Source organism: Spermophilus citellus, assembly GCF_964194105.1.
Source record: "Spermophilus citellus genome assembly, chromosome: 8".
Lineage (NCBI taxonomy): Eukaryota > Metazoa > Chordata > Mammalia > Rodentia > Sciuridae > Spermophilus > Spermophilus citellus.
The window spans coordinates 41,440,206-41,453,027 of record NC_138189.1 but is presented as its reverse complement, the minus strand read 5'-3'; the positions used below and the strand labels follow the sequence as shown (position 1 = coordinate 41,453,027).

The 12,822-nt window shown below is 31.2% G+C and overlaps 1 protein-coding gene across 1 annotated transcript in view; it reads left to right on the top strand.

The window, feature by feature from the left end:
* The window catches only part of CHIC2 (cysteine rich hydrophobic domain 2), a 40,062-nt gene that overhangs the window by 19,323 nt on the left and 7,917 nt on the right, over positions 1-12,822 (top strand). The window lies entirely within an intron of this gene.

Below are 12,822 nucleotides of genomic sequence, written 5' to 3'. Positions count from 1 at the left end.
TTCAAATGATATTGGATAGTCATCTAAAATTATAATTTTTATGATATAGGAAATTACTTAGGAACAAAGAGAAGTATATGTTATCATCTATATCAATGATGAGATTGTATAGTGATCAAAGATGCTGGGTTCAACTCTACCACTTATCTCTGTGACTATGGACATATTTCCTAACCACTTTAAACTGTAGTTGATAAAAACTGTAATGGTAATATTCACCTATTACTTGAATAAGATTGTTACAATAATAAAATAGTGTTTATAAAGCTCTTAGCTGAACAACTGAAAACAAGTGGGCGAAAAGTATTGATTAGTAGCATTTTTACTAAGTAAGCTAGTACTCACAGAAGAAATAAAATAATTAGTGGTTATTTATAGTTGGTAAGATTATGGGGAATTCTTTTGTTGTAAGTTTTCTGTAATGAACATGTAGTGACTATGCAATCAGAAAAAAATCATATAAAAACTCAATAATTTGACAGCTTATAATAAAAGATTCCTAAGAGGTTAGTGGATATAGGGCAAATTAGTATAGATTGAATATATTGTGCGTTTTTGTTAAAAAACTTTTTAAATGGTATATGCTCAATGGTAAAGTGCCCCATTCAAATGAAATAGTGTTCAGTTGAAATTAAATTGTTCTGTATTTACACATTTCATTTTGTCACCCAAAATGGTAAGGAAATATGGAATAGCAAATTCTATTTGGCCCCTGATTTCTGTTATAAAATAAGAGGTGTATCTGAAGTTTTTTTTTTTTTTTAAATGGGTACATTTTATTGATGGGAAGGAAATGATACCTTTATAAGAAAATTACTTTTGTAAATATTTTCTTTTATATTTATAATATTTACTTATCTCTAAGAACATTTCTCTTTTTCATAGTTCTCATTAGATTATCTCTAGACTGCAGAAAACTCTTTTTTTTCTCTCTGGTAGTTTGATCCACAGTTGAATTGCTGCCCTTAGATCCCCTTACTTTCCCCTCTACCATTTAAACATTTGCATTGTTTAAATAACTGCTGTATCTCTCTTGGTTGGTAATTGCTGTTATTTAACCCGAAGAACCAGAGGAGTGTATTACTGTAGAAACCTTTAAGGTCTAGCTATTTGGGTTTTGGTTTCGGATCCTGTTTTTCACTTTTTAAATCAGTAATGCAAGATATCTCAATGAGTGTGTAGTGTATTTAGGAGACAAAAGTAAACATTTTACACTTCCCCACATATTATCAACTTAAAATCCTTTTTGAGATACCTTTATTAAATTTTTTTTTGTGCATAAGATAGATGTGGTTTTTTTAGACTAGTTCTATCTGTAGTTTCAGAAAGTACTTTTCATTTAGCCCTATAGTATTCAGTGTCAGGTCTCTCTTTTTATATATATATGACTAGATGGAACATTTATTTGATGGTTTTAATTTTACATGGAAGACTGGGGATGTAGCTCAGTGGTAGAGCACTTGCATATATTTATCTATAAATCTATATATCTATATCTACATATATACACTCTACTATCTAATGAGGATAAAGAAATATAACTATTGCTCTAAAAAAAAAGCTGTGCATTTCCTTGTCTTGGGTGTAAACTGTTATGTAACCATGGAGATAGTAACACTTCATAGATATATGTAGGATATTAGAGAACCTGGAGAAAGAAATTTTGAACCAGTTGCAGTGCTGCATACCTGTAATTCCAGCTACTTGGGACACTGAGGCAGGAGGATTGGAAGACGGAGGCTGGCCTGGGCAACTTAGTGAGAACCTGTCTCAAAATAAAAAAAAAATATGTAGGACTGGGGAATGTAGCTCGGTGGTAGAGCACTATTGAATTCCATCCCTAATATGCCAAAAAGAAAGAATGAAAAGAAAAGAAAGAGGAGCTTTGTAAGATGGGAACAGAGTAATTACCAAAGTACTAAAAAACTTCATATTTATGATTTGTAAATATATGATTTATAAATTTATGCTTTAGCTGGGTACAGTGGTGCCTGTCTATAATTACAGTGACTCAGGAGGCTGAGATAGGAGGTTGGCAAGTTTGAAGACAGCCTCAGGAATTTAGTGAGTCCCTAAGCAATTTAGAGAGACATTGTCTCAAAATAAAAAATGGGCTTGGGATGTAGCTCAATGGTAAAGTGCCCCTGGGGTAAATCCCTACTACCAAAATAATAATAATAAATTTATGAGTCTTAGTCTCCAGTACAAATCAGGTCCAAAGGCACACTTTTATTCAGTTCAGTGTTTTCATTTTCCTAACATTAGTGACCAATTTGGATAACTTAATTTCTGCCTGCCTTTGAAACTCATCCCCACCTTAATGCCCGGTTTTTATGACTTTTTCCAGAGACCTTGTTTTTAATCTCTCCTGTTATAATTAGACATTCTAAATTGAATTTTTTAAAATTATCTTAGGTCTGTTTTTGAAAATTCTTTTTTCAGAATGCATATAAAAGAAAATAGTAGCAGATCCATGATACCATCATACAATAGGAGCACTATGATTTCTTTGAGTAATAAAGGCAAAATCCTGTTTAGTCAAGATAGTTGTTTTTATATATTCACAGTCTAAGGAAATATAGTACATAGCTAGAGGTTAAAAATGAAGATAAATTTTTATACTATCTGCTTTCGTGAACTTCCAGAATTCTATCTAGATACTATGTATCAAGAACCCTTGAACCCGGTGCAGTCATGCATGTTTATAAACCCAGTGACTCTGGGGGCTGAGGCAGGAAGAATGCAAATTTGATTCCAGCATCAGCAAGTTGGCAAGACCCTGTCTCAAAATAAAAAGTTAAAAGGGCTAGGGACATAATTAGTGGTAGAGTGCTCCTGGGTTCAATCCCAGGTACTGCTATAAATTAAAAAAAAAAAAATGAACAAATAAATAAATGTTTAACAATAAATAAAATATTTTTTAAAAACCCCAGAAAACAAAGGATCCTTCATTTAGAGGTGCTAGTATTTTAAAAAAGTCTAAAGCCCTGCCTGATTACTAGTCTGTGAGCCTCTTTTCTCCTTTATCTGTGATGTAGAATCAGAATCCTCTTATACAGTTAGAATTATCTCAGATTCCAGGACAAATCAGGACCAAATGTATAGTTTATATTCAAGTCAGCATTTTCATTTTTCTGATATTTGTCACAAATTTTGGTAACTAAATTTCTGTCTTTCCTTTGAAACTCATCTTCAACTTACTGCTATCTTTTTATTACTTGTTCTTGTTTCAGAGGCTTTAATTTATCCTATTATTATTATTGTTTGACTTCATTATTATTAACAACCTTCTATTTTTTCCTTCTTTTTTTAAAATGATCTTTAGTTTATTTTTGAAAATTATTTTTTGCACTGGAAATGAAATATATCGTAGTGGTACACTGCTTGCCTAGCATGTGGGAGGCCCTAGGTTTGATCTCCAGTATCACAAAAGAAAAAAAGGAAGAAAATTATTTTTTAGTATACCGAAAAATTTATATTTGGTGTATGGTTCTATCATTTTTGATAAATGCATAGAGTTTTAGATAAAGCTACTACTATAATCAAAGTACATCACAGTGCTCTCCGAAAGGTTCTTTGTGTTTTCCCTTTGTAGTCATACCCTCTTCACTTCTTAAGCCCTGGTTTCCACTAATCTGTGATTTATGCCTACAGTTTTATTTTTTTCTAGAATATTGTATAAATAAAATTATGCAAATATATGTAGCTTTTTTAATCTGGCTGCTTTTATTTAGCATTGTGCATTTGAAATTTATTTTGTTTTATGTATTAGTTTTTTCCTTTTTATTGCTAATAGCATTTCATTCTGTGGATATATCATATTTTGTTTATCTGCTCACCATTTGACGGACATTGGGTTGTTTCAGTTTTTGCTGATTTGAATAAAGCTTGCTTAAAAACATTCACATACATATTTTTGTGTGAACCTGATTTTTTATTTTTAGAGTAGGATTGCTGGGTCTTATGGTAAGTGTATGCTTAATTTTATAAAAAACTTCCAAACTGTTTTCCAAAGTGAGTAAACCATTTTGCAATCTAACCAGTAATGGATGAGAGTTCTAGTTGCTCAGCATCCTTGCCACACCTTGGTAATATTAGTTTTAGAAATATTAGTTATTCTTACATGTAAGTGGTGGCATTTTATTATGGTTTTAATTTGCATTACCCTCATAATTAATGATATTGAGCACCTTTTCATGTGCTTATTTGCTGTTTGTACATCTTCCTTTTTAAAGTGTTGAGGGCTGAAGGTGTAACTCAGTGGTACAGTGCTTTACCTAGTATTTGAGAGGCCCCTGGGTTCATCCCCAGCACCATAAAAACTAATGAAAAACAGTTTTTAATTTTAAAAATTGTTATTCCTTATTGATTGTTGAAGGGTTTTGAATGTAGCCCTGAATCCAAGTGTTTTGTCAGATTATGTTCAAATATATTTTTCTAGGCCATAGCCTGTCTTTTAAAAAAATCTTAACAATGTCTTTGACAAAGCAAATGTTTTTGATTTTGATAAAGTTCAATTTATCACTTTAAAAAAATGAATTCTGCTTTTAGTATCATATCTGTGAATTTGCTTAGGCAAATTCAGTGATCCTCCAGTGATCCCTTCTCCCTTTTTTTCTCTGACCAATTTGAGAAAAGGTTTATTAATTTTATTTATCTTCTCAAATATCAGCTTTTGATTTTGCTGATTGTTTCTATTAGTTTCATGTTTATGTTTCATTGGTTTTACTTTGACCTTTATTATTTCTTCTCTTTTAAAAATTTATCTATTTATTTGTTCATTCTAATTAAGTATATATGACAGCACAATGCATTTTGATTCATTGTACACTCCTCTCTTTTTATTTTGGGTTTGATTCATACTTCTGTTTCTAGTATCTTAAGGTAGAAATAAGGGACCTTGATATGAGACCTTTTTTTTTTTTTTCCCTAGTATGTTTAGTGCTATGAATTTTCTTCCTGAGTACTACATTACTAGTATCCCATACATTTTAATATGTTGTGTTTTAATTTTCATTTAATTCATTCTACTTTGTACTTTGCCTTTCATTTGTTCTTTGAACAATGAATTATTTAGAAGTATTGCATTTAACTTCTTAATATTTTGGGAAATTTCTAGAGATATTTCTATTACATATTTTAATTATGGTTAGATAACCTATTTCATATGTTTTGAATCTTTTTAAGTTTAGTGAAACTTATTTTATTACTAAGAATATAAACTGTCTTAAAAAATGACCCATATATACTTAAAAAGAATGGGTATTTAAGCCAGATATGCTCGGTAGGCTGGGGCAGGAGGATCATGAGTTCACAGCTAGCCTGCACAAAATCAAGGTGCTAAGCAACTCAGTGAGACCTTGTCTCTAAATAAAATACAAAAGAAGGCTGGGAATGTGGCTCAGTGTTCGAGTGCCCATGAGTTCAATCCCTGGTATACCCTACTCCCAAAGAAAAGGAGAGAAAAAAAAAGAGTGTGTATTTACCTGTTATTCAAATTTTTTTAAAAAAATAAATGTCAGTTATGTTAATTTTTTTTTCAATTTTTCCTTTTTAGTTGTACATGACAGTAGCATTCATTTGATGTAATTATATAAGCATGGAATATATCTTATTCTAATTAGGACTCCATTCTTGTAGATGTACACAATAGTGGGATTCATTATGGTGTATTCATATATTTACATGGGAAAACTATCCCTCCTCCCTTCCCTTCATTCCCCTTTGTCTAATCTACTGAGTACCTATCTGTTCTTCCCCTTTCGTTCCCTTATTATGGTTAGCTTCCATATGTCAATGAAAATGTTTGGCCTTTGGCTTTTTGGGACTGGCTCATTTCACTTGGCATGATAGTTGTCCAGATTTATCCATTTACTGGAAATGTCATAAAGTCATTTTGCTTAATGGCTAATCTCTATTGTGTACATATAGCACATTTTCTTTATCCATTCATCTGTTGAAGGGCTTCAAAGTTGGCTCTAGCTCTAGCTTAGCTATTGTGAATTGAGCTGCTATAAACTTTGATGTGGTTGTGTCACTGCAGTATGCTGATTTTAAATCCTTTGAATATATACTGATCTAGCTAGATCGAATGGTGGTTTCATTCCTAGATTTTTGAGGAGATTGATATTTTTATTGATGTTTCTCTCCATTAATTTTATCAGTTATTTTTTCAGTTTGTGATTTATATATTTTGACATTTTATAACTTGCTTCCTAATTTTTCAGATTTTTTTGGTCTACTTCATAGATTGCTTAATCATTATGAATTGACCTTTATTTTTCTCTGAAATCCATTTCATGTATGTTAATATAGTCATTCCAACTTTCCTTTCATTAAAGTTTGTATGGTATTTCTTTTTCTCTCCTTTTAGCTTATTTGTGCCTTTTATTTGAAGTTCATTTTGTATAGGTAATTTGGGGTTATTATTTGTTTTTAGTTTTTTCACCCAGTACTAGGGTTTGAATCTAGGGCCTTACCTATGCTTGGCAAGAACTCTATACCCCCAGCTATACCCTCAACCCTTTTTTATTTTAGACAGGGTCTTGCTAAGTTGCCTAGATCGGCCTGAATGTAAAGATTCTCCTACCTCAGCTGTTCAAGTAGGTGGGATTATAGGCATGTACCACCACACCCAGTAGTATTGGGTCTTTCCTTTTTATTTAGCCTGATAATTGCTACCCTTTTATTAGGAATTTTAGACTATTTACATTTCTTTTGATTATTGATGTGGCTAGATTTAATTCTTTCATTTTAGTATTCCCCTCACCCCAGTTGTTTATTTCCATTTTCCTGATTTTTTTTTAAGTAATAGTTTATTGAGCTTAAGTTCATATAGTCATTTAAGGACTGGGGATGTAACTTAATGGTAGAGTGCTTGCCTTGTGTGTGTGAGGTCCTGGGTTCAGTCCCCAGTACCATGAAGGAAGGATGGAGGGAGGGAGGAATTTTTCCTATAAAATTGGTAAGCTGGTTACCATTTCTTTTTGCTGCTAGTGTACTGTTCTCTTGGGTCCCCTTCACCACCATATCACCCGAAACAGTGCTGAGGATTAACTCAGGATCTTACCCATGTTGGGCAAGCACTCTACCACTGAGATACAACTCAAGCCTCTTGGATTATATTTATTCATTAATTCAGTGAATGTACCTGAAATAACACTGTGGGCTTGGTACTGTTTTTGATGCTGAGTTTATGTAGTTTCTATTGTAGACCTAAAAGGTAGACAAAAGCAATAAAATAAATACAAAATAATTTTAAGTTGTAATTAGTGCTTAGAAGACAATAAAACAGTAAACCTCAGCCTTTCAGCATGTTCTTTGTAAGAGCCTGAGAAGCTTACAAATAAATAAAATATTTCAGCTTTATTAAATAGATTTTATGATATTTGCTTTGCAGAAGCTTAGTTTTGTTTATGCTTTGCTTCTGGACTGTGTCCAATTCATAGTGTTAGAGGTTAGAGAATGTATAATGTATATCCATGTCTTCTTCTTCTTTTTTTTTTTTTGGTGCTGGGGGTTGAACCCATGGGTACTTAACTACTGAGCTATATCCCCAGCCTTTTTATTTTTTATTTTTAGATAGGGTGTCACTAAATTATTGAGGCTGGTCTTGAACTTGTGAGCCTCCTGCCTCAGCCTTCTTATTTGCTAGGATTATAGGTGTATGCCGCTGTGCCTGGGCTGGTTCATTCCTTGAAGAAACATTTTTTCATAATTTTATTGTGTATTGTATTAAGGAATTTTGCTTTTATTGTTTTCTGTTCTAAGTAACTGTTTCACTTTTTTTTGTTTTTATATATATGCATATATCATATCCTGACTTTATAGACTTTGTTTATATGTGCTTTTAGCTCTTATCTTAACAAAGAACTCAAAAGTTTCACACTGTTTAAATATCAACTTAACCTTGTTTTTACTTTTAAAGTTTTCTTTTGCATACAAATAAATAGTATAATAGAGTTTAAGTCCTCGTTTTACTTAAAGTTTTAGTATACTTAGGGTTACTTCTGAATATCTTTTCTCAATCTCAAATTTACTTATCCAATAACTGTAGGTCACTCTGGTTTAAGGTGTATTAGGAGTTGAGAATCTAAATGGCAGAGGGCTGGGTGAATAGTTCAGTGGTAGACCACTTACCTTACCGATGTGAGATCAGGGTTCAATCCCCAGCACTGAGAATATTATAGAATATTATGGTGGCACATGCTTATAATCCCAGTAGCTTTGGGAGGTTGAGGCAGGACGATTGTGAGTTTAAAGCCAGCCTCAGCAATTTAGCAAAACACTTAGCAACTCAGACCCTGTCTTTAAATAAAATGTAAAAAAGGGATGTGGCTAAGTGGTTAAACACTCCTGGGTTCAATCTTGAGTGAAAGAAAGAGAGAAAGAGAGAGGGAGGGAGGGAGAGAGGGAGGGAGAGGGAGGGAAGGGAAGAAAGAAAATTAGATAGAATAAAAAATTAATGCAAGAGGTAAAGAGTAGTGATTTATTTTTTACTTTGAAGCAGCAGGTAGCCTTGAAAATCTTAAAGAACGTCAAGGGAAAGTGAACCAGGAGAAACTAAGCAGAAAGTTAAGTATATTTGTATATGGGAGGAATTTGAAATATATGCGGTTATACTAGTGGTACTGAAAGTTATTGAGAACTTTCAAACTGATTTCCTCTATATTTAGGATTTGAACATTTGTAGTCATTAATTCTGAATCCTAAACGAGAAAGGCATTGAACATTCAGAAGAAGAATTAGATAAGAAAAATGCCTCTAACATATTGCAGATAATGAAACAAAGCAAAACACATTTGAAAGGATATTATCAAAATTTTAATGAAGTAGGACTCCTGAAAAATTTCTAATGAACAAGGCGTAATGAATGAAGTATATTCTAGTAATACACTGTTATTATTGATTGAAGATATAGTGCTAACCTTTTTTTAAAGAATGCTATCCAATTTGCTTTATTTTAGTAAATATATTTATAAGGATTTTAATTTGCTTTGATGATCTTAATCTTTTACTCTTCTTTTTTGACTTTTACATGCTTTTATTAAGTTCTGAAACACCTGGTCTTTGTTGTAGTGGAAAAGTTTATTCCAATACATTTATACATTAAAAGTTGAAGGTAAAGTGATAGATTTAGCAATTTGAAATACAATTTTCAGAAATTTTCAACAAGAAAACCTGGAAAAAACAACAACTTGAATTCTAAGTTTGTGTATTTAAATTAGAAATATCTTAGTTTTACATTTAAGAAAGTCTATCACATAATTTTAGATTTTTGACATTTACATGTAATATAATTTAAGATGTAATGGCTTATAATACCAGTTACTCCAAATCACTAAATTCCTGATATTTGTATAACTTAAAATATGTTGCTTAAAAAGTAAAATCTGTATTGACATACAGTGGAATAATAGACTTCAAGAAGCAAATGAAGAGGAGAATAATTATTGTATACTTACAAGGCAGAAAATATATATTCTCCTTTAATTTTCACAAAAATCCTATGTGGTAAAATATCATGGTAGCATCTAGTAATCATTGAGTGTTTTCTGTATCTCAGGGATTGAGTTAACCAACTTATTTTTATTGTATACTTCCCAAAATTCCAGGAGTAGAGACATTCATATTATTCCTATTTTAAGACTCAGAAATCAAGTAACCTGTTTGAGGTTTCTCAGTTTATAAACTAGAGAAATTTAGCAATTTGAAAGATTTCTCAAGTTAGAAAATTCAGGTTCATAATAGTAGGTTATAATTTACCTAAATTTATCTAGTTGATAAATGGCAATAGCATATAAGCATTGTTTTGTCATTTTCCAATGATAAATGCTCTATTTAGTTTTTCACAGCTTTACTGTTACAATTTTTTTCTATCTTTTGCATTTATTGAAGCTACAACCAATAAAGGAAAGAGACTGTAAAACAGGTAAAGTGGATATGGGATAAAAGTATATTTTAATAAGATTTTATACATCTCAGAGTTGATGTATTGCTTTTACTGTTCAAGTCTTATAAAAAATAAATGAAAACGAACAGACCTGTCTTTGAAAAATTTTTTGCTTCCTACTCCCTAGCAAATACACACTCATGATTTCCGATAAAGCTCTTTTTTCACTAATGTTGCATTCTTTTTTTTTTGAAACATGTATTTACTCTCAGAGTTATTAAAAATGACATGTAATAAGTGCCATGCAAAGTTGGAAAGATGAAAAGAAGAATCAGGTTTTCCTCTAACCCTACTTTAGGTTGTGAAGTTTTTTTTTTTGTTTTGTTTTGTTTTGTTTTGTTTTTTTGCCTCTTCTTCACTTGCAGTAAAGAAATCTTATTTCATTCACTTTGCAAAAGTGGTCTCATACAAGATTTCTTACAACTAGAGGAATACATTTATTGCTATTTCATTTTAAAGACTGTTCTAGCCTTGAAAGGTAGAAAACTGGTTCTTATATAAATTGAGATCATTAGTGTGAACAGCACTGAGAACTTGTTTTTAATTAGGGTAAAAACGTGTTTCTAAATTCTCATTAAAAAGAGGATACTGATAAAAGTGTAAGTTTGAGCCTTAAATTTACAGAGGTGGCAATGGGACTTCATAAAGATGTGTTAGAATTCTTAGAAAATGTGTTTTTCTCAAATCTGGCTGACTTGCAGTTCTGTAGTATGGTATTATTGATGTGGTAGGTTATAGGAAGATTTGTCTTCCTGTCACCAATCTGTTGTTAACCAGTCCAGTGAGATTTTTTACTATCAAATATTATGCTTTCTAATTCTAGGATGCCCATTTCATGTTTTATAGATTACACTTCCCTTTTTAAATTCTCTGTTTTTTTTCCATCTGTCTTTACTCTCTGTTTTCTTGGATATTAATTAATCATAATTTTAGGGTCAGTAAGTAATAATTTGGTTGGTGACTTAAATAATTTGCATGCCATAGATACATTATTTGTCTCAAGATCATCTGTTAAATCTGACACATTCTTTACAAACTCAATAGCTCTCTAATAGGTACCACAGAAAAAGTATAAGGTTGTAGGCCATATTAATTTTCAAATCCTAGCTCCTCTGTTTCCTAATGTAGCTTTAATGTTTCTTGACCTCTCTAAGGTTCAGTTCTTATATGTAAAATGAAAGTAATACAATCTACCTTATAGGTTTTGGTGTGCAGGTTAATAAATAAGGTAACAAAAGGAATATACTAGCATGGGTCAGACCACGTATCAGGTTCCATAAACAATAATTCTTAATCCATTCATCCATTCTTATTTATCCAGTTGTCTATTTTAATCAATGAACAGTTGATTTTTTTTTTTAAACTGCTTTTCTACTTCTTGGTCCTAAGCACTGATTCATCCTTTAAAAATTATATTTAGTTTTTCAAAAAGTCCCTGTAGTAGTACTTATTTGGTGAAATTAATTTGTCTTATGAATAGTTCTTTAAATTTTCTGCTTTCAGTTGAAATTCGGTTTAGTTTCCTGAAGCATTATTAGTATTTTGTTAAATGTAACTGGGATTTAATGGATCACTCCCTTGAAATTTTGTGCAGCATTTTGTATTTCTGTATATGTGCCTCTTTTTCTGGAGAAAGAGTCTGTTAACTTTCATCATTTATAAAATGGTGTAATTTTAAAAGTTATGAGCCACTCACTAGCCTAGCTCATAAACTCTTGATGAAATTCAGTTTAATCATACATTACTTAAGATTAGCACCTATTAGCACCAGCTCAGTGCTGCCTCGAGGATATTTTTGATCCACAAATGTTAGCAGTTGTTTAGCTTATCTCTAACAGAGGTACTTTTTCTTCTTCTTTTTTGCAATTATGGGGATGAAACTCAGGACTTCTTCAGGCTTCACAAGTGCTGTACCCCTGAACTACATCCCCAGCCCCAACAATACTAATTTTTAACAAACATTACTAAAAACTTTATTCTAATGATACTTTAGTGGATATTTTAGTATATCTAGATTATTTGAAATTCAGTGTTCACATTACAATTTTTAAAAGGGGCTTTTATGTAGAGGAAGGGAATTTGGTTAAAAATTCCTTTGAGCAATTCATACATATTCTTGTTATATGGTTGGTAATCCAAGTTTTTCATATGTCATAATTTTGAGATACGACATAGAATTTTCTGCACATAATTGGAATATAAGATTTAACATTAATCCAGAACAAACAGAAGTAAATCAAGTAATTTTCTCCTTAGTTCTCCAAAGTTAAAATAATCCATTCCAAATCATATGTTTTCCTTCTAATAACATAACTAAAAATATTGTTTCACTTATTTTAACAATTTCAGTTTGTAGTGAAGTCTAAATATATGTGTAATTCTTATTTGAAAAACATTTAAAAGTTAAAAATAAGATTATGAATACATTTAAAGCATTTTAGTTAAAGCTTAATGAATTATACTTTTAGAAGTTTAAAATTCAAAATTTGTTTTAAATAAGAAATTGAACGTTTGAAATTTGGCTTTGACATTCTCTGATGTTATGAATAAATCCAATTCAAATACACCTGTAAGTAGTGAACTTTATCTATAGAGAAAAAGTTAGTTAAATGAAATTGTAAAAATATTTTATAATCAAATTTGAGGTTTTTTAGGAAATCCTGATTTTCTATTTCAGTAATTTAGGTTTTCACAGTGTTTCATACTTTTTTTTTAAAAACTATTGTAAGCTTACTTTATATTCTTTTTTGGAACTTACAGGGTATGTCATATCTAACCTTGTTGATTAGTCACCTAAGTAAGTTGTTTTGTGCATTGTTCATATCCTTTGACTTCTCTTGCAGTTCTCATGTTTTGGCTTATTCCCACAG